The following is a 20,507-nucleotide window of genomic DNA, read 5'->3' on the forward strand; positions in this document are numbered from 1 at the left end:
ATATAATGTTAGGTCTTGTTTAGGTTTTATGTCTGTCTTTGAATTTTGACTTTTAAAGTGATTTTATTCATTTTTAGTTTAGTCGAACTGATGATGGAGCTGGACTCCGAAACGTTTTCAATATCGATATGGTGAATTTTCTTGGCGTTTTCTTTGCTTTTAAATTCCTTGTGAACAAAGCTCTCTATACTGTGACAATGTTGGAAGTTCAATTCGCAAATTGAAATACGCCAGGTCCAGAAACAATATTCAATTTCTCTTTTGGGGGCGATGTTAAATTGAATGTTTAAGTAGCGATCTATATTGATAATTTCAAGGCACTGCAAATCATGTAAAAAGCAAATACCTTCAGGAAAATGTGGCTAGCGAGGAATTGAGTGACTTGATCGCTGTTATTAGTTCATGATAATGCCTTTTAGTTCATGTTAATATTTCCATGATAATAAATATTTAATAATAATGATAATATTTTCACAACATGGCAACACGCTGCTCATGTCACGCTCTGGCGTGCGCGCGGCAACACCAAAATGCTTCATCGACAAATTGATTTTGAATGACGCACGCGTTGCTTCGGATGACAACAGCCACACTTGTGCCGTGACAACGGCCACACTAATTGCTAATTTTTGTGCGTACTAATAACGAAAGTAATCATCACTTCCTTCATTTCTTTCTCTTCATTTGTCTTCAACTCGCAGTTTCGTTTTTCTTCTTCTCACTTGTTCTCATTCCATCCAACTTCAAGGTGCTAGTGAGGCTGGCATGCATCAAACAAGTTAGCGTGTCACCGTACGATATAACCAAAGATAACGTCCAGAGTTCGCGTGTCTGGTCGTGAGATAAAAGCTTTCACTCACTTAACTTGTGCAGACAACCTAGCAGAGCGTCGGCTGCTGAACTAAATCTATAATTGAATACGATGCCTACACTTGGAGAAATAAGTGCCACTTTGTCCAAATAGCGATGCCCTCATTGTCCTTGTATGGGTTATGCTGTCCCCAGTTAGACCCCTCAAAGGGGTATATCAGTGCAAGTAGCAGATAGTGGGTCACTATTTCGACAAAATGACCCCTTAATTTTCTGAGTGTACAGTAGATCAGACGAACGCATATGCACACACGGCTATTCGGGTACGATAAAAATGGAAACAAGAAAGAAAAAAAAAATCTTCACTTACATTGAATATTAATAAACTTGATAAGGCTGAGCCTGCGAACCAGCTCAACTGTTTGTCACACGTTAGCGTTTCGTTTCAAGAGCCTAGGTTAATTTAAACATTGACAGATGCAGTAGGACAAGACGATAACGTTATACTAAAGCGGGACAAAAAGAGCTCTTCATTTCACCAGTAGATCAGATTTTATAACAAACGTACAGCCGAACGCTGAGAGTATACAAGATGCTGCTGCTGGTTGTATATGGGACGCTGCTTCAGATCGTTTTGGGGATGCTGCTGATCGTGTATATGACGCTGCAGCAGACAGTGTATGGCTTGCATCAGCACAGCCCAAAGGGCTTGCATTAGCACAGCCCAAAGGGCTTGCAGTAGCACAACCCTAAAGGAACGCAGCACAAATCTAAAGGCTTGCAACACAGCCCAAATGGCTTGCAGCAGCACAGCCCTAAAGGCTTGCAGCAGCACAGCCCTAAAGGCTTGCAGCACAGCCCTACAGGCTTGCAGCACAGCCCTACAGGCTTGCAGCACAGCCCTACAGGCTTGCAGCACAGCCCTACAGGCTTGCAGCACAGCCCTAAAGGCTTGCAGCACAGCCCTAAAGTCTTGCAGCACAGCCCTAAAGGTCAGCCCAGTATCTCGTATGCATTACAGCGCAGGCAAGGCAATGGCTACAAAATATTGCAGCGTCGTCGCGTGACCTGCCGGGCGTGTACACTCACAGAAATAAGTGGAACTTATTGCGATACAATTATTCCACTTCCGTGCGATACAATTATTGATTGATATCAATAATTGCGATACAATTATTGATTTGTGCTCTGTGTGGGTCATCCTGACGCAGTTTTATTCGTCTAATGAGCGTATCAGTGCTACGTCTGTTTTTTGGTCGTGTTGTGGGTAAAAACGTGTGTTGCTGTTCGAACAACAGGACCGGCTTATTTTTCTGTGTGTAAGCATCGTATGTTCCCTCACTCGGCGAGTTTTAATGGCAATATGGAGGGTCCGAATTAAGGCAGATGAGTTATTATTTGTCATTATAAAATATTATTTATATTCATTATATATTATTGTACTTTGATTATATATATATAGTTTAAATACATTATTATATGTAATAATTATATATTATTTTAAAGTTATTACATTTGCAAAAAATATTATGATTAAATAAATTTTCCCCATTTGAAGCAGGAACTATTAAAATTTTAGTAAAGAAATCTGTTTGCAGTGATAAACTGAAAAGCAAGTAATATATATGATTCCTCTGACGTATACATATATTTTCGGCGATATAAAATAAATATTATTCACCATTACCTGCTTTCTCTTTTCAGAGAAAGGTAATATTAGAAGAAATGTCCCATTAGAATGCAGGTACCATTAGAATATTATGAAGATCATTAGAAAAATGTACCATTAAAATGAAGCTACAATTAGCATGTAGGTACCATTATAATATAAGTAACAATTTAATATTATATACTGCAAGTACCATTATAATATAGTTACCATAATAATAAAGGCACAATTATAATATAGGCACCATTAAAATATAGCCACCAATTATAATACAGGCACCATTACAATAGAGCTACCATTATAATATAGGCACCATTATAATATAGTCACCACTATAATATAGGTACCATTATAATACAGGCACCATACAATAGAGCTATCATTATAATATAGGCACCATTATAATATAGTCACCACTATAATATAGGTACCATTATAATACAGGCACCATACAATAGAGCTACCATTATAATATAGGCACCATTATAATATAGGCACCATTATAATATAGGTACCATTAAAATCACTCGTCATGTCGCGCGTATCGTCCCAGTTTTGTGCCGAGGAAATAAGCTACCCGCGCTCTGGACTAAACTTGACATTTCGCTGTACCGCTGAGCTCCAAATGTCCCACTGACATTCAAGAAAACCGCCACTGAGACTCGGCTCTTCGAGATGCATGCATACGAAGACTTGGCACTCAAATAAATAAACGGGACATATTTTCCAAATAGTGATACACATTTCCTTATAACCCACAACACGAGCAGAGAGCGAACGTAGCACTGATATGTTCTTTTGCTGGATAAAACTGTATCATGATGGCCAACACGAGTTTAAAAGTGCATCGTTTGTTGGACAAATTTTCACAGTTTTCCGAGTGCTGGAATCACGCCAAGCACAAATATTCTGCTTAGATATTTTTCTATAGGAGGTTTGTTCATATTAACTGATATTTCAGGTGCAGCATTAAATACTATTGATAATATTATTAATTTATATTATTTAAACATTATTATTATTTTAAATATTGAAATTATATTAACTGTATTATGGGGACCGACCTAGCATACGGAAAACTTCTACAGTTATTATCCGATTGTCATGAAACTTCACATACATACGTAAAATGTAAAAAAAAATCTAATTTCTTAAAGAACTCTCTCACCCGCTTCCCTTTAAAGAGACGTCATTAACGTAAATATTGGCGTACAGCGATGGCAGTGGTACCATTGGAAAGAGCAGAATTCCAGCTTTCAGATGAGCACAAAAACCGAAAAACGTCAAAATTGAAAATTTTAGCTAGGTCGGTCCCCTTAACGGGACTGCCATATAAATCATTTCCAGGGCTACTCTTGTCCACATTATTCTTTTGGCTGAAAAAATAAAACCTTATTTAGACTTACGAGGAAAAACATCAAATGTTTTTTTTTTGGCACGCCGAGCAAATGTAAGAATAAATTTAGGAAACATAGCTTCAAAGTAAATTGGGTTAATAATTATTAATTTAACAGGTTGACTCCGAAGTGGTACATATGCGTACCACAAAATGTATTTCTACAGCCCGTAGTGGTCCATAATTAAGGTTGCCTAAATCGGCCAAATCCGAGAAAAAAAAGACCAAAAAACGGCCGATAACTCAATATATGGTAGTTTATTTGTAGGTTTTGCTATAGAAACTTCATTTATTTTCTTTTTGCAGTATTTAAAAATTTAATTAGGAAGTACCCCAATAATAAATTTTAGCCGGCCAACGCAATTGAGACAAACTAAATCACGGAATTTGTCCGGAAAAAACGACCGTCTGGCAACCCTCTTTAAAACAGTACAAAACATGAAATAATATTACAAGATGAAGCAATCGGAGTCAACGTGTTAAAAAACAAATTAAAATAATTCAGTCCCACTGGCTATGCGCTCTCTGGCACTCCAAGCTTCTCGATTAAACAGCGACCTCAGCAGCGCGGTACAGTGACACGGGATTAAACTTGTGTGGCAATTTGTGCTAAACTTCTGTTGCTATACAGCAGTACACGTTCACACGTCTGGTGCTATACCTGGTAAACCGAGGTAAAGCTCGGTTTGTTTTACTAGTACTGGCTTTCATCATACAATGACGGCCATGCTAACCGCAACGCCCCAGTAACTTACGCGTACTAGAGAACATGACGAATGTAGAATAGATAAAGCGCACATGAGAAAACCCTTCAGAGCGGCTTATATTGGAACACAGGCTAGAAAAGCAGTAACAATATCACGCATATGTCATTTGTAGGCAAGACTGAAGTGGGAGTGAAGTAGCAAAAGTGTAACGTTTGGTAGGAGAAGGGTGGGAAGAACACAGCAGCACTGGATATACTCTATCTTTACCATTGTAACGAACAACAAAAATCATTGCAACGAACAATACGAACGATATTAACGAACAACAAGAACACGAACAATGGACTCGGGACTTGATATTGCGATATGAACTAGTGATACTATTTACTTCTTTATACCTTTCGTCATTAAGTATACAGGATATTATATTATTTTTTTTTAATTGGGCATACGGTACTACAATTTTTCGCGGCCAATAAAATAAGATGGTTTATAATAGTTTGCAATTTCATGGTAAAACTAATGCTAAGCGTCAGAAGCGGCAAACAGAATTGCTGGAAATATTATTCAGCAAGCAATATTGTTTTAAATTTAACATGATAACTTCACTATAGTATAAAAACTCTGTCATTACATATTTTTAACTTACTCAGCAATCTTATACTCAGAGAAACGTGCGAGACTTTGTCAAATTATCTATACAATTTTTGCCCCTGTGTGGGTCATCCTGCCCAGTTTGTCGCGGCAAAAATATTTATGCACGTCCGCCCTCTGCTCGGTTCGTGGATAAGAAAGTGTCTTACTATATTTTGACAATATGACCCAATCGTTTTCCTAAGTGCATCATTCTTGAAGTTTCAAACTGGGTCAGGGTGAGCACACCAAAAGGCAAAGAATACATTAATGTATTCTTTATTCGGCAAAAGTATCAATTATTTGTCAGAGCGTACGACGTAACGGAACTGCCATGCCTACAAGACTCGGCCTGACACTTGAACAAGAAGATGCCCCAGCGCGGCACGAGCTCGACAATGGCTTGGTTTTAGGCACACAATGGACGAGCACAAGCGTGCCGACGCGGTCATGCTTACGCGATCGAACGAACGCGATTGTCCCGACACAACCGTACCGAAGCAATCCTCCCGCGGCAATCGCCCCGACACAATAGAATGAATGCTATCGTACCAATGCAATTGTTCCGACGCAATCCTCCCGAGGCAAACGTCACGATACGATCGAACGAATGCTATCGTACCGATGCAATCCTCCCGATGCAATCCTCCCGATGCAATCCTCCCGAGGCAATCGTCACGATACGATCGAATGAATGCTATCGTACCAATGCAATCCTCCCGATGCAATCCTCCCGAGGCAATCCTCCCGATACGATCGAATGAATGCTATCGTACCAATGCAATTGTTCCGACGCAATCCTCCCGAGGCAATCGTCACGATACGATCGAATGAATGCTATCGTACCAATGCAATCCTCCCGACGCAATCCTCCCGAGGCAATCGTCCCGACACAATCGAACGAATGCTATCGTACCAATGCAATCGCCCCGCAAGCGCCAGCTCGCGTTATGTGCTGTTCAAGTGTCAAGTGCAGATCCTGTACACTACAGAAATTAATTAAAATTAAAAAAAGCGATGCAGAGTTGGCCTTTGAGTGAGTCATCCTGACCCAGTTGGGCTAAATGAAAGGGCGCATCGATTATACGTAAAAAAGTGTCAAATTTTGGACAATACGTCTTTTACCTTTCCCTGAGTGCAAAGCGACGGCGTCAGAATCTCTCGCCAGCAGATCAGCTTCAACCTCTCACTGGATTGGTGAGAGGACTAATTTTTTTAGAGGACTAGATTTTTAGAAGAATAATTTTTTAGAGGACTAATTTTTGAACCTCTCACCTCTTCAACCTCTCACCGGAACCATATTAATATTTACATTATAGTACCGTCAGAATCGCTCGCCAGCAGATCAGCTTCAACCTCTCACTGGATTAGAAAATACAATTGTCAGTTTATCCAACAAAAATCCAGTTTGGGAGACATTTTAAATTTTAAAACGTGAGAAAAAGTTTATGATGGATGATGGTTTTGTCTGCATGGTTTGTAGGAAATAGACTTAATGTGGGCCGAAAGAAGAGGGTGGAGAAGAAAGTAAACTCAATTTGTATAAGAGTTATGTATATAGTTGCACGCAATTCACTTATGACGGCAGGCCAATAATGATGTGTCAAACATCTACCAACTCAGTATAATGCAGCAAGAAACGTTTGTGACTGCATATTATACGTCTGCATTTATGTTATTGTTTTCTCTTTATTCACGTCAGTTACTTCCATGCTGGATTATTGGTATAAGATAACAGATTCTCCCACACTGAGCAAGTAAGACTCACGGAATACTAAAACTTTAGTGCTTCATGAAATCGATATGACTTCCAGTTGAAATAAATTGCGGATAAAACAATAATGTCTATACTAATGTAGGGCACCGTATCCTGATCAGCTAAAATAATGAGCGTTTTAGCTATTTTGCGTGTTAAAAATCTTAAAATCAAAATTGAAAATACATAGTCAATTTACTTAAACAACATTTGGTTGTATAAAAACATCGTCGAGACAACATTTGTTCCTACGAGTCCTTTACTGTTCAGTAATAGGTACTTACTTAGCTTCCATGATATTGATTACTTATGATGATATCGTCACATCCTTAAAATAACTCTATTTGAATCAATATAATCTTATTATCTATCAATCAATAAATACCAATATCTTTTATCAATATTATATGTAAATCTTATTGATTCGCCATGCATCCCAAAATAACTATTTAACAGAACCATATTCCTCAACAAACATCATCCTAGATGACCGGAATTTTTCCGGCATAAAACTGTACTTGGAAAGAAATTGTGTAGAGAACGAGCATGATTAAACCTGTGAAATTAACATAATGAGAAATATCGGGATTATCAGTAACTTTCATAATCGCTGCAGTATGAGCAGAAATTACAGCGACAAGAAGGATAAGCTCTTTCATTATTATTCATTACAGTTTTAGATTATTTGCAATCGATACGAAACTAAATTATCAACGATTTAACTTATTAAAAGCTTGTAAGAAAACTTACGATATATATACAGATATCACAACGGTTAATATATCATGTTGACACAAACTATGATGTGTGTCATGTTGACACAAACTGTGATGTGTGTCATGTTGGCACAAACTGTGATGTGTGTCATGTTGGCACAAACTGTGATGTGTGTCATGTTGGCACAAACTGTGATGATTGTCATGTTGGCACAAACTATGATGTGTGCCATGTTGACTCAAACTATGATGTGTGTCATGTTGGCACAAACTGCAATGTGTGTCATGTTGGCACAAACTGCAATGTGTCATGTTGACACAAACTGTGATGTGTGTCATGTTGACACAAACTGTGATGTGTCATGTTGATACCTGCCACTACCGGTATACCTCCACTACCGGTATAATTCCATCACCGTAACTTCATGGTAGTGCATCAGCGACGAAAGTTTATTTCGATTTTGTGATGAATGGTACAGATCAGATTTTTTATTGTTCCCGTCCTCGCTTCATTTCTGGAATATTAGAGACCGCTCAAACTTGCACCTGATGGAAGCTGATTGCTCATTATGAAAGTTATTAGAAGTTGCTCGCGTGTTGCTAGCCTGGGCTAACGCTCTTTTGTAACTAATTATAATCTATTTTTAAGAATATTAAATGTTTCCTGAACCGGCATTGATAGAGTAAAAATTATTTCATCGTTATTTAACATTCGTTTATGGTATTACAATTATTTTCACTAGTTTTCTTAAAAAAAAGTTATTTGCGTGATCTGCCAAGAAGGATTATTGCCGAGGAATGTGAATTGTGAGACAAATGCTCTATTTTCTGAAAAAAGCAACGCCAAAATCAATGAAGATGAAATTTTAACGAAAATACCAGTTATTTTGATGATTTTCATTGTCCGCAAATAATTCCTTCTCTCTATAAAATTTTTCTCGATTGATCTTCTTCCTACCATAAGCACAATTTTTTCATTTATTCCAACACCACTGATATTCGTTTTTTTTAATGTACTCACCACAATAACTTTAGTCTGCGCCCCCTCGTACTGCCATTCTTTTATTTCCAGCTCTCCACTAATCCAAACCACACTGCCGCTATCACCTCTTTTGCATTCTCTTCAGTTAAAAATCCCACTGCCTGACTCTTATTCTCAACATTCTTCATGTTACGTTTTACTCTTAAATCTTTTACATATCACTTCAATTCTGTCCTGATCCCAAAGTACCCACTTCATACTCTCTTTTTCGATGTATCTTATTCCTTATTTCTTCGATACGTAGGCGGAGTTTTAAAGCAGCAATACATGGATGCTCTCCCACATGGATGCTCGAGGCGCCGAAAGGTTGTAAGCACTCGAGGCGCCATAAGGTCGGAAGCGCTCGAGGCGCCGTAAGGTCGGAAGCGCTCGAGGCGCCGTAAGGTCGGAAGCGCTCGAGGCGCCGTAAGGTCGGAAGCGCTCGAATTGATTTAAACCTCAGCAGCGCACACGCCTTGAGCCACGCGATCCGAGGATTTTAAATCTATATTGATAGTTCAACCTCAATCGAGCATAACAGGTGCCGTATTACTCGCTTTCCCAATCTCAACAGTTTAAAATAATCCGAATACATTAATTTAAACAAAATGCGGTAGTTCATCAACAAGTATGATTAGCTGCAGTTGCTGTAATCTGCATATTTCAAGTACGCCCAATTAGAAAGTAATCAAATGTAGGATGGTAGTACGCTCAAATGAATTTCAGCACCGCGTATGGAATACACCATTCACTATCACGCAATGAATACATCATTGTATACTGAATAATTAGGCTTGCAATTATTCAGCTTCAGGAGTGCTTAAGATATATTCAGTCGTGTTCTCCCTGAAACAAATAATACAGGAAAGTGACATTTTGGTAATTATGATATTCCAGGAAAGCTTTTGAGTCAGAATAAGTTCCTATAAATTCAACGGCTTTTAAAGCATTCATCGCAGTTAGGTAAATAAATGCTTATTTGGCTGGTCAATTAATCGTCCATTCAATAGTTTGAATCGAATAATATGATTTAAACTCAAAACCTTCTTCGCATTCAACATAATTATAGCCCGACATGAGCCGTATATCTGATTATGATACAAATTTTTAAACATTTTCAGCCGAAGATAAGCACTCCCCGATCATAGATGAATTCTTATGAGAATCTCGGCGATGGACATGAAAAAAGCGAACTCGTTGCCGAGCTAGGCGTGACAGCGAGCGCCGCCGTAAACACTGCCAGTTTACGACGGAAAAGACATGTCGTAACGATGCCTGCAAACGTACGATGGAAAAGACGCTTCGCAACGGTGCGTGCAAACATCCCCGCTAATGCGCCAACGAAACCCGACCGCGTTGGACGCGGCATCAGATTATTGCAGCTTCATTGTAAGTCAAGGTGGAGGTTATGTGCGTAAGATGGACGACCGGTGGAAAATATATGTTATTCATTTCATGCATTGCTAATCTCTCAAGGTTAGTATCTCACTAGGACCCTGACGATGAAAGAATGTCGATTATGTCGATTATGTCGAATGTTGTACGCGGCATCAGATTGTCGCAGCCTCATAGTATAAGTCAAGGCGGAAGTTATATGCATAATATAATAAAATTATGCGCGTAAGATGGACGGCCGTCGGAAAATAAATGTTATTCATTTCCAAGATTCTCTCTCAGTTGACATTCCGCTAAGAACCTGACGATGAAAGAATGTCGATTGATCGTTGTTTTGACGAAATCAAGTCTCAATCAACGTTGTGTCAACGCCATCTGCCTGGAGGGTTGCGTCCGAATCTGGTCTTCAAGACCTAAAATTTAGCTATCGTGACGTCGTTCGTCACTCGTCAGATTTAACGCACAACGGTCAAGCAATCATCATCTGCACTTTCTTAAATTAAATATAATAGCGAATTTAGATTTTACATAGTTACAAAGCTTTCGGCTTCGTCGTACATCACATTAAACCATATATTTTTAATGTGCTGAGCTAAAAACAGACATAAATTATATATAACTTATACGTATCTTTTAAACATTTTAGTTTCTTATGCAATGCCTATGGTAATTAACCGAGATGAACAAAATATTTTTGAACAAACTCCCTGCACAGGAGCAAACGATTCAGCAATCACGTAACGTTCCTGAATCGAAATGAGCCCGTGTTATCAAAATATCATAGAAATATATGTTTCAATAAAAACAAAGGCAACTTGAAACTAGAATGGACCCTGATTAAATTAGTATGAAGGACGAAAGAAACCCTATCTTGACGTAAACTTTAGTAGGAGAGATAATTATCATACGAGACCTGTATAGTATGTCATCACCTTTTCCTTTGAACGTAAAGCAAGGAAATTTTTGCTATAATTTTTAAGAAATATAATACCATAGGAAGGGCACTTTCTTCTGCAGAAAACAAGAACGTAACAAAAAGGCACGTAGGAAAAAACCCTTGAACAAAAGGGGACAGGAATTCTCGTTCGCAATGAGATGTGAAGGGGAACATTGTCCGCAGACAATGCGAGGGCCCTGCTGATTAGCATGCATACGACGAGCCACCACGGACCAATAGCGGCCACCATCCCAGCCATCCGATATTCCATAGGATTTCCTAAGGAGGATTGGAGTCCTACTTATACAAAATCACAAACCTCAATAGATTATCTCCTATATGAAGATTTGTAAGTAATAAGCATGGGAGCTCTGTAAATTATGCTTACTGAATTACGAGCCTATAGGCATCGCTTATATAGTGCAACCCTCTAAATAAAATTCTAATTTTTTGCTCATAACCTTTGAAATGGGCTTAGAAGATAGAAATTGGCTCAGCACTTCGAAATTTGTACTAAACTTTAAGGCTTCTACTTTTGTTAATGCTCAAAAATTACCATGCTTGTATTACTAGCTAGGCCAAGCTTATTCTGAACTGAAAGCTAAATTATGTAAAATCAATAATAAAAACATATGCTGAATTAACATTAATTTTAACTTTGTGTTAAAATATTATTGTTAAATTATCACAAAATTTAAAATTAATGTTATACATAAAATTTAGGTAGGGCTGACATAAAGTTAAAAAATCGGCAATGTTTAATTCCAATTCAATGATGAAAAAATTGCTAAAGCAGCGCCCATTAATTTAGATAAAATTGCAAAAAGCTCAAAATGGATTTGTCATGAAGGAAATATCTGGCGATATTTCTTTTTATCTCATATCATTGTTATGGGTCCTGAATGACTATAGAGCAAGTTACGGGGGTAATATATATTAAAATTTATAATGGGAGGCTTTTTTCTGCAACACAAGTCGGCATGGGTTGTTTTTAAGGGCTGTGAATGTATAGTGAATATATATGGGCAAAAATATGTGCATCTTACACAATTCCAGGCAAGATAAATGCAAAGTTTTCTCAGTGCTTTGACTTGGGAGAAATGTGATTTCAAGATTTAAAATAATTACAAATGATCAAGAGCACAAAATTAAGTGCAAAAAGTCTACGGAAAATCAAAATGAAAAGCTACATGTGCGTGCAGCAGGACAATTTTGCAAGCTAAAAATACAGAAAGAGCAATTTTAATGCAGAGCAAACTGCACTAAAGAAAAACAAACAAGTTTTTTGATGGAACCTGGATTATTGATGAGCACAACTCACTCTGAACAAATAATATTCGACGGCAAATTAGAAGGCGTTCAATATGCTACTAGAAAAAGAGCGGAAAATGTTTGCAAGCTTTGAAGCTGTAAAATTACGAAATAATTGCGAACAGAGACTTTTTTACAACAAAAAAACGGCTAAATTAATCGCAAGAGAAAGAACAGAATCTAACGTTTTGCTATGATTACTCATCCTGGTGTTGAAGCAAAGAAAAATAAAAGTTGTATTTCCAAAAAGGAACTAAGGCGGCAGTCGAACAAGCGTGCACGCACCGAAGCTGACCTCGTAAAGAAATGAGGTATCATTAGAATGACAACCGTGACCGAATACTCCCATTATGCATTAACATCAAAAATACATCATGTTTGAGGTGCCTGCAGAACAAACAACCGACTTAAAAAAGAAGCAAGAGTCAAAATACGGTTGGAAACTCCGAAGGCTTCGTAGCTTGTGCAAACGTTAATTTATGCTATCGTTGGTTTAAATTCCAGTTTTTTTTCATTCTAGAGTCGTCAGAAATATAAGCGTCGGAAACTGGCATACAATTAACGAAATTATTCGTAGTTGTCGAACTGTCACATTTGCGTGCTCAAAATATAAAATGCAATAAATAAAAACCTCATGTTATCACGTGATTCTTAGATCTTTACAGAATTAAAAATTACAATTTTTCGTAATATTTCAACACACGAGTGGAATAAATAGAACAGACAGCGAGCTATTATTCACGACATTGACTCGAGAAATGCTCCGAATTTCTGCGTACTTTTGGCAAGTATAATTCAAATGGCATCACAAGTAGTGCTCCAAATAAAGAACTTTGTGCGTTCAAAGACAAACAAATGCAAACTAATTCGTCAGGGATATTTGCTTTAGCATTTGTCAGGGATATTCATGCGATATTTGCAGCACCATGAAACTGTGAGCGGTGCTCGGGAAATGAACTTAATTGGCTTAACTTAACTTTGTTGTCTCAGCACGATACGGCGATCAGTGCTCTTACTTAGAGTCACATTCATTTAGTGTCTATTTATTATATGAAATTCAAAATAGGAAATAAGAACCAGAAAAGTAACATAATGTATATAAAAATATTTCAAACACTGAACCACGAAGCACATTATTGTTCGAAGAGTTATCCGCCTACTTATGGAAGGCTATCCATTTTCGGGCGATTCAAGACGGTCGTGTTCAGTTCTCTCTATTTATGTGTATCCTTATTTCACTATCATTGATGCTTTCACATCATTGTTCGTAACTAAAAAAATTACAACTAAAAAGCGTCCCGATGAAATTTGGCAGCAGAAACAATGAGCTGATATGGATGCCTTCAAAATAACGGATATTCAAGCCAGTATCTCCATCATTGAGTCGCCATCATCGCACTCAAAGCCACTCAATATTTATTATTATTTATTATTATATTTATTATTAATATTTATTATTATTATATTATATTATATTATTATTATTAATATTAATTAGGCTGCACCTTCTCCAATGAACGCTCCCGTGCAGCGCTGAAAGCTTGCGTCCTACCAGGTATCTGACATTAAAAATAACGTTGATCAAACGTTGTCTATTTGTTTAATTACCGCTGTTTCTACATCATTCGCTTGACGAGATAGAGCGCCTACGGAAGTGTCCGTCCATAATGTATGGAAGCACTCGGCCTGAAGCGGCCAAATGTTTGTGTTATGGCGACACTAAGGCTTAAGTAGCGTCCTACATTACCTGCTCAGCCGGTACTGCCATGCAAAAATATACCCGTGAATAACCGACAGGAATTTAGCATTAATTCATTGCACATTGCATAAGATCGAGCGAGGTAATGAGAGGGCGTCTCATTAACACAAACCATGAGCGACGACGTAAGAGAGTATTTAGAGCACAAAAAGACCCACAATGTGTGGGACTTTTCAGTATGTAGGACTTTCCAATATATAGAATTTTATACGTGTTGGACTTCCCAATATATAGACTTTTCACTACGTGCGAGTTTTCAATGTATAGTCTTTTCAAAATGTGCGACTTTTCAGTATGTGGGACATTTCAATGCATAGGACTTTTATATGTGTGGGACTTTCTAATGTATAGATTTTTCAGGGTGTGCGACTTTTCAATGTTTATGCCTTCTCAAAGAGCGCGAATTTTCAATTTATGGGACTAGTCAATGTTTTGTGACTTATAAGTATGTGGGGCGTACAATCTGGTACTTGCAAGAGAATGTTCAGCCTCCTGTGGGAGCTTCAACCTAAGAGTTTGAGGAAGCCTGAGGAAACAAAATAGACAAAATAGTCTGACATCCTTACAAGCAAGTGTGTTAAGGAAATAATGACGGTGTAGTTCAGAATGTTTAGAATCCTAGAAAACCAAGAGATTTTTCGTGAAATCAATTTAATTAGAAAATAAACTTTTTGTTTTGCTTTAATGGTTTGAAGTTGATAAAAGTTCATGAATTTATTTCCCAATAAAAAGAAAGGCTGTCGGATCGGAAGAACGGCGTAAACAGCGATTCTGCGTGCGCCAAGAACAATATCGGTGATTTTCCTTGAGCCACACAATCAGCGAGGCTTTATTACAAGCTTTTTATTATTGTTTTTATTTTCGGCTAATGAAGCTCAGGCCACATCCTGCTTCCAACAGCACCAGGCGACTAAGTGTTTACAAAAAATGCCTCAAATCCAGGGAATTAAATCATCTTTGGATGAAATATATATGCCACTTTCGCAAGAATAAATATACGGGAATATATAATATTATACATCGGCGGGAGGTCTGGAATATAAATAAAAAACATGGTATCTAGTTTCATGGAGTTCGCAATTCAAATAAAGATTCAGATAATAATTTGGACACGCCAAATGTCCGTTCAAGAGCACGATACGTCACCAAATTTAGCTTGGCCTACAAACACTATAAATAATTTTAATATAAAAATTTTAAGGCTAATATCTTTTTAGCGTAAAATTACTATCCATATACCATGCAGTAAGCGCTACATAAATCCAAAAATGAAATAAAATCAATAACATGAACAAAAATCCATCCATCAGTGATGTGCCGCCTGCATGCAACGCCAGGCCTGAATCAAGCAAAAGTTCTCGCGTGCAGCAGATTTTTCACAAGTTTCCAGACGCCGAAAGTTCCCAGCTCGCCTCTGGACAAGAGGCAGAATATAATTCAATTAAGATCTTTCAACGCCAAAGCCCTTGCAAAAATTTGAGTTTCAATTAGGAACAATTGTCGTACACACGGCAGACCCCAAAAATTCCAGGAGTAAACGCAACCTTTAAAATATCAACATGAATGTTATGAAGAATTCAAAACAGCGTTAGTTCGTGATGCAGAATCCAAACCAGCGTTAGTTCGTGATGCAGAATTCAAACCAGCGTTAGTTCGTGATGCAGAATTCAAACCAGCGTTAGTTCGTGATGCAGAATTCAAACCAGCGTTAGTTCGTGATGCAGAATTCTAACCAGCGTTGCTAGAGCGACGTAAAACATTCCCCAAAATCCGGCACCCTGGGGGCAGTTCTTTAACAACTCAGCCGACTTGCAATATTCGCCTGACACAGACAGAAACTTTCTTTACTTGGAAATAAAGTTATAGGATTCCACTCTAGATAAATGTATAATACAAACTCAAATGCAATACCTAAGTGCTGACACATTATTTCAAATGGCATTAAATCTTGCTTGTTTTGAGCAGTTTTTTTAACAGGGCTCGAAAAATAACAACAATCAGGGATAAGGAGCCGAATTAGGAAACGCCCAAAACTTTACAAAACACCTGCATCGTTTTGAGAACAAAAAATATTATGTTCCAATATTTTTCTCCTGATGATCATTAGCCATTCAAATGTTTAATCACCCTTCAGAATAGTTCTATTCATCACCTCGTATTAACGACTCACATCAAGCATGCATTCTGGCAGTCAGATTAGAGTCGAGTTAATAATATCTTCTATGTTTATAAAATACGATATATTGGCACGCGATCGTGACGTCACGACGGCTGAAAAATTATATATTGCAAGCATAACTCCACGGTGTTTTCATGCCTTCATTTTGATCGTTTGTTAACTTAGGATCATTTGAACACCGCACAGGAAACCTATTAATCTAAAAATCATTTTACACATTGAGAATTAGAACTGATAATTGTATTTCATATACTTAATAGTTATAGAATTCTATAATTGATAATTGTATTCCTCATAATTGATAATTTACAGAACATAATTGATAATTACAGAATTCTAGAATAGATAATTGTATTCCTTATAAATGATAATTATAGAATCCTAGAATTGATAATTGTATTCCTCATAATTGATAATTACAGAATTCTAGAATAGATGGTTGTATTCCTTATAATAGATAATTATAGAACTCTAGAATTGATAATTGCATTTCTTACACTTGAGAATTATATCAACTTCTTCATGGGGGGAAATACAGAAGCAAGACTCACCTACAGTGCAACAAGTGCATCATGTTGACCCACCTGAGTATATAAGATAGGAGCCGTGAACCAGCACGCACCATGACACCTGCGATAGAAAATATGAGTGTAGAACATATTAGTGACTAACAATAACCGTTATTTATCATATTACAATAATTTATCATGCTTTAAACCTATCTTCTCTCACAGGAAATTAGCAAACATCATCACAAATAAAGTCAACACACGTACACCCAGACAAATTAATGGGTTATGTCACCAAAACAGTGACGCACTTTCTTGTCCATAGCACAAGCAGAGAGCGGACGTAGCACTGATAACTATTTTGCTGGGCTAAACTGGGCATATTACGTTCACTAAATTATATATTACGTTCATTAAATAGTAGGAATTTATATTACGTTTATTAAATAGTAGGAATTTACATTACGTTCACTAAATAGTAGAAATATATATTACGTTCAATAAATAGCAGAAATCTATATTACGTTCAATAAATAGCAGAAATCTATATTACGTTCAATAAATAGCAGAAATCTATATTACGTTCAATAAATAGCAGAAATATATATTACGTTCAATAAATAGTAGAAATATATAGTACGTTCAACGTAATATATATTTCAAATATATATTATGTTCAATTGTAGAAATATATATTACGTTCACATATATGCATTGCAGAATTTGTAGGAATGCAAGCGCTAGTCTAGTCATCTTTTGGACAACAACAGTACCACATGAGGGTGATGTTTTGCACAAAAATGTTCTTCATAAAGGAGAAATTGTTCCGAAAACATATGAATATCAAAAATAATTTCCTTCACAAAACGTTTCCGATTATATTACTCTCAAATTAATGACGTAATATAACTGGAGACATTCTCGAGGTGATTGTGATTAATTTTTCTCAAAGGTGATGAATTTTTTCGATGTTCTGCATCCCCAAATTCCGATTATGAGTTCCACAATTGTGGGTATGAGTCGCTATTTGAACGAAGACATACACATTTCTCTGAGGATAATCATTCTCTCTTGTGGGTCACAGCACAATAGAAAATTTCGGCGGTGGTGAGGAGGCCACCGATAATTCTACCAAGTCTCGACACGCCCGAGCTCATTGAACCGTCCAATCCACGCGTGAAGCTGTCGGTGGAAATCTGACGAAACTTCAGCCCTCGTCTGGGACTTGTAATATCCCTGAAGAAAGCAGACGAAACTTCAGCCCTCGTCTGGGACTTGTAATATCCCTGAAGAAAGCAGACGAAACTTCAGCCCTCGTCTGGGGGCTTGTAATGACCCTGAGTTTCAGGACTTGCGTCCACGTTTTATCAGAAGCGTCGCCAAGCCAGAGAACTGTCCTGATCTTTGATTAGTTCCCAATCGCCACACAATGAATTTCTAAGTAGAGAAAAATCGGGAAATTTATTCGATTTTTATTTAACCAAGATATCCACGACAATTAAATTACGGAATCTTTCGCACGGAAAAAATGAGCTGGGCGATTGCAAAATTATGAAGTAAAACCCAGCAGTCTCCTACGAACCACAAACGACACCATTGGACAGTCCTCACACGAACCACTGAGACCGAACAGTCAGACAATCCTCCCGCGAACCACAAAGGCCGAACCATCAGACTGTCCACACACGAACCACAAAAGCCGAACCATCAGACAATCCTCCCGCAAACCACAATTAAAGGCCGAACCATCAGACTGTCCACACACGAACCACAAAAGCCGAACCATCAGACAATCCTCCCACGAACCACAAAAGACGAACTATCAGACAATCCTCCCACGAACCACAAAATCCGAACCATCAGACAATCCTCCCACGAACCACAAAATCCGAACCATCAGACAATCCTCCCACGAACCACAAAGGCCGAACCATAACCCAAGACGCGCCAAAAGCCAGCAATCAGCCGGCGATATCGAGACGCTTCGATCAACATTGCGGCTAAATCGTCGGCGGCTGGAGGAAGACAAACCCAAAAATTACTGAAGAAAAGTCTGCGCCAATACGCCATCATGACACAACAGGCTGGCTCAATGGGGGCGGCACGACGGAAAGCTATCGAATGTCATCCAAGTTTCTGCTCGTCAGAAATATAAACAATACCTATAACTTTTATTGTTAAACGTGCAACAGGAATTTAGTCAAATTGAATCCAGATTACAATAAATTAGTCGATGGAGTTTATTCAAGGAATTAAAACTAGGACCTGCATTGCTAAGACAGCTATCTCTTTAAAACCTGCGCTGCTAGGACAGCTTATCTCTTTAAAACCTGCGCTGCTAGGACAGCTTATCTCTTTAAAACCTGCGCTGCTAGGACAGCTTATCTCTTTAAAACCTGCGCTGCTAGGACAGCTTATCTCTTTAAAACCTGCGCTGCTAGGACAGCTTATCTCTTTAAAACCTGCGCTGCTAGGACAGCTTATCTCTTTAAAACCTGCGCTGCTAGGACAGCTTATCTCTTTAAAACCTGCGCTGCTAGGACAGCTTATCTCTTTAAAACCTGCGCTGCTAGGACAGCTTATCTCTTTNATAAGCTTCTTAACCTGCACTGCCAGGACAGATAAGCTTCTTAACCTGCGCTGCTAAGATATATTAGATTAGAGTAGGATAGATCGAGTAGCTCCTAGAGTAGAGTAGCTCCTAAAATCTCACACGGGATCGTGGAATTTCAATGAAAATTATTATTGAAGAAATCACCTGGAACCAAATTATAAATTCCTTTTTTTCTCACACAAATTTATTTGAGAACAACACGACTGAGAACGTACGTCATGATCACGCGTATGGATGAACAAATTCATCATCATTCATCCATCAGATAATCAACAACACCATAGCGTGCACTGGTAAATACAAAATTTACGACCGTCGCTTGCAATTGTAAATAATTACTACCACAGCCATCGGCTCACGTGCACCTAATAGCAGAGTAGCCTATTAACGGTCACTTGAGTAACCCAAATAAAAATTAAGGGTGGTGCACCGATGATTATAGGTGGCGATAGTAGTTTATAGGTGGCGTAACGGTGAGTGGCCAGATTTGCCAAAAATCGACAATAAAACATCAATAAATCGAGATGGTGGCGAGTAGAGGTGGCAGTCATCTATGAATCATCGCTGATTTGTAAGGTCTGAATAATCGATAGCACATTGCAGGCAAATCTCTTTTAAGCCACTGAAAACCGTTTGCCTACACGCAATGCACGAAGGTATTTGCCACAGTAATTTATCCAACGTAGAAAGGTGTTATTGGATTGCGGGTCATTCGAGATCAAGACGAAACCATGACTTCGTCTTGTATGCTTGGCTTTTAAGAATTAGTTATGTTAAGAAAATTTTGCGTGAATTAGGTAGGCACCAATAAAGCTGACAGAGAAGCAAGGTGTTCACAAAATTATTGAGCCAAAGTGGAGCCACTGGGCATGTATCAGACTGTTTCTGATATAATTGTCCGAGGAACAATGAAAAAATTTGATTGCAACAAATACAGTTTTTCCATACATGACGGCGAATCCAATTTTTCATGTTCACCTGAAATGTTGCGTAAATTTATTAAAAATTTTGCGTATGCACCAACTGGCTGTGTTGGAAATATTGCGATCAATTGAGACTACTTAGTCTATTATTAAGTATAAATTGTATGGGTCG

At 38.0% G+C, this 20,507-nt stretch overlaps 1 protein-coding gene across 1 annotated transcript in view; it reads right to left on the reverse strand.

Moving 5' to 3' along the window:
• LOC108666863 overlaps positions 1-20,507 on the reverse strand; it is a 109,945-nt gene that overhangs the window by 63,325 nt on the left and 26,113 nt on the right. Inside the window, exon 2 of the mRNA XM_047880891.1 lies at positions 16,874-16,919. The gene's annotated coding sequence lies outside the window, so the exon portion shown is untranslated. The remainder of the gene's footprint in view (positions 1-16,873; positions 16,920-20,507) is intronic.

Source organism: Hyalella azteca, unplaced genomic scaffold (genome assembly GCF_000764305.2).
Source record: "Hyalella azteca isolate HAZT.00-mixed unplaced genomic scaffold, Hazt_2.0.2 contig6532, whole genome shotgun sequence".
In the NCBI taxonomy this organism is placed as follows: Eukaryota; Metazoa; Arthropoda; class Malacostraca; order Amphipoda; family Hyalellidae; genus Hyalella; species Hyalella azteca.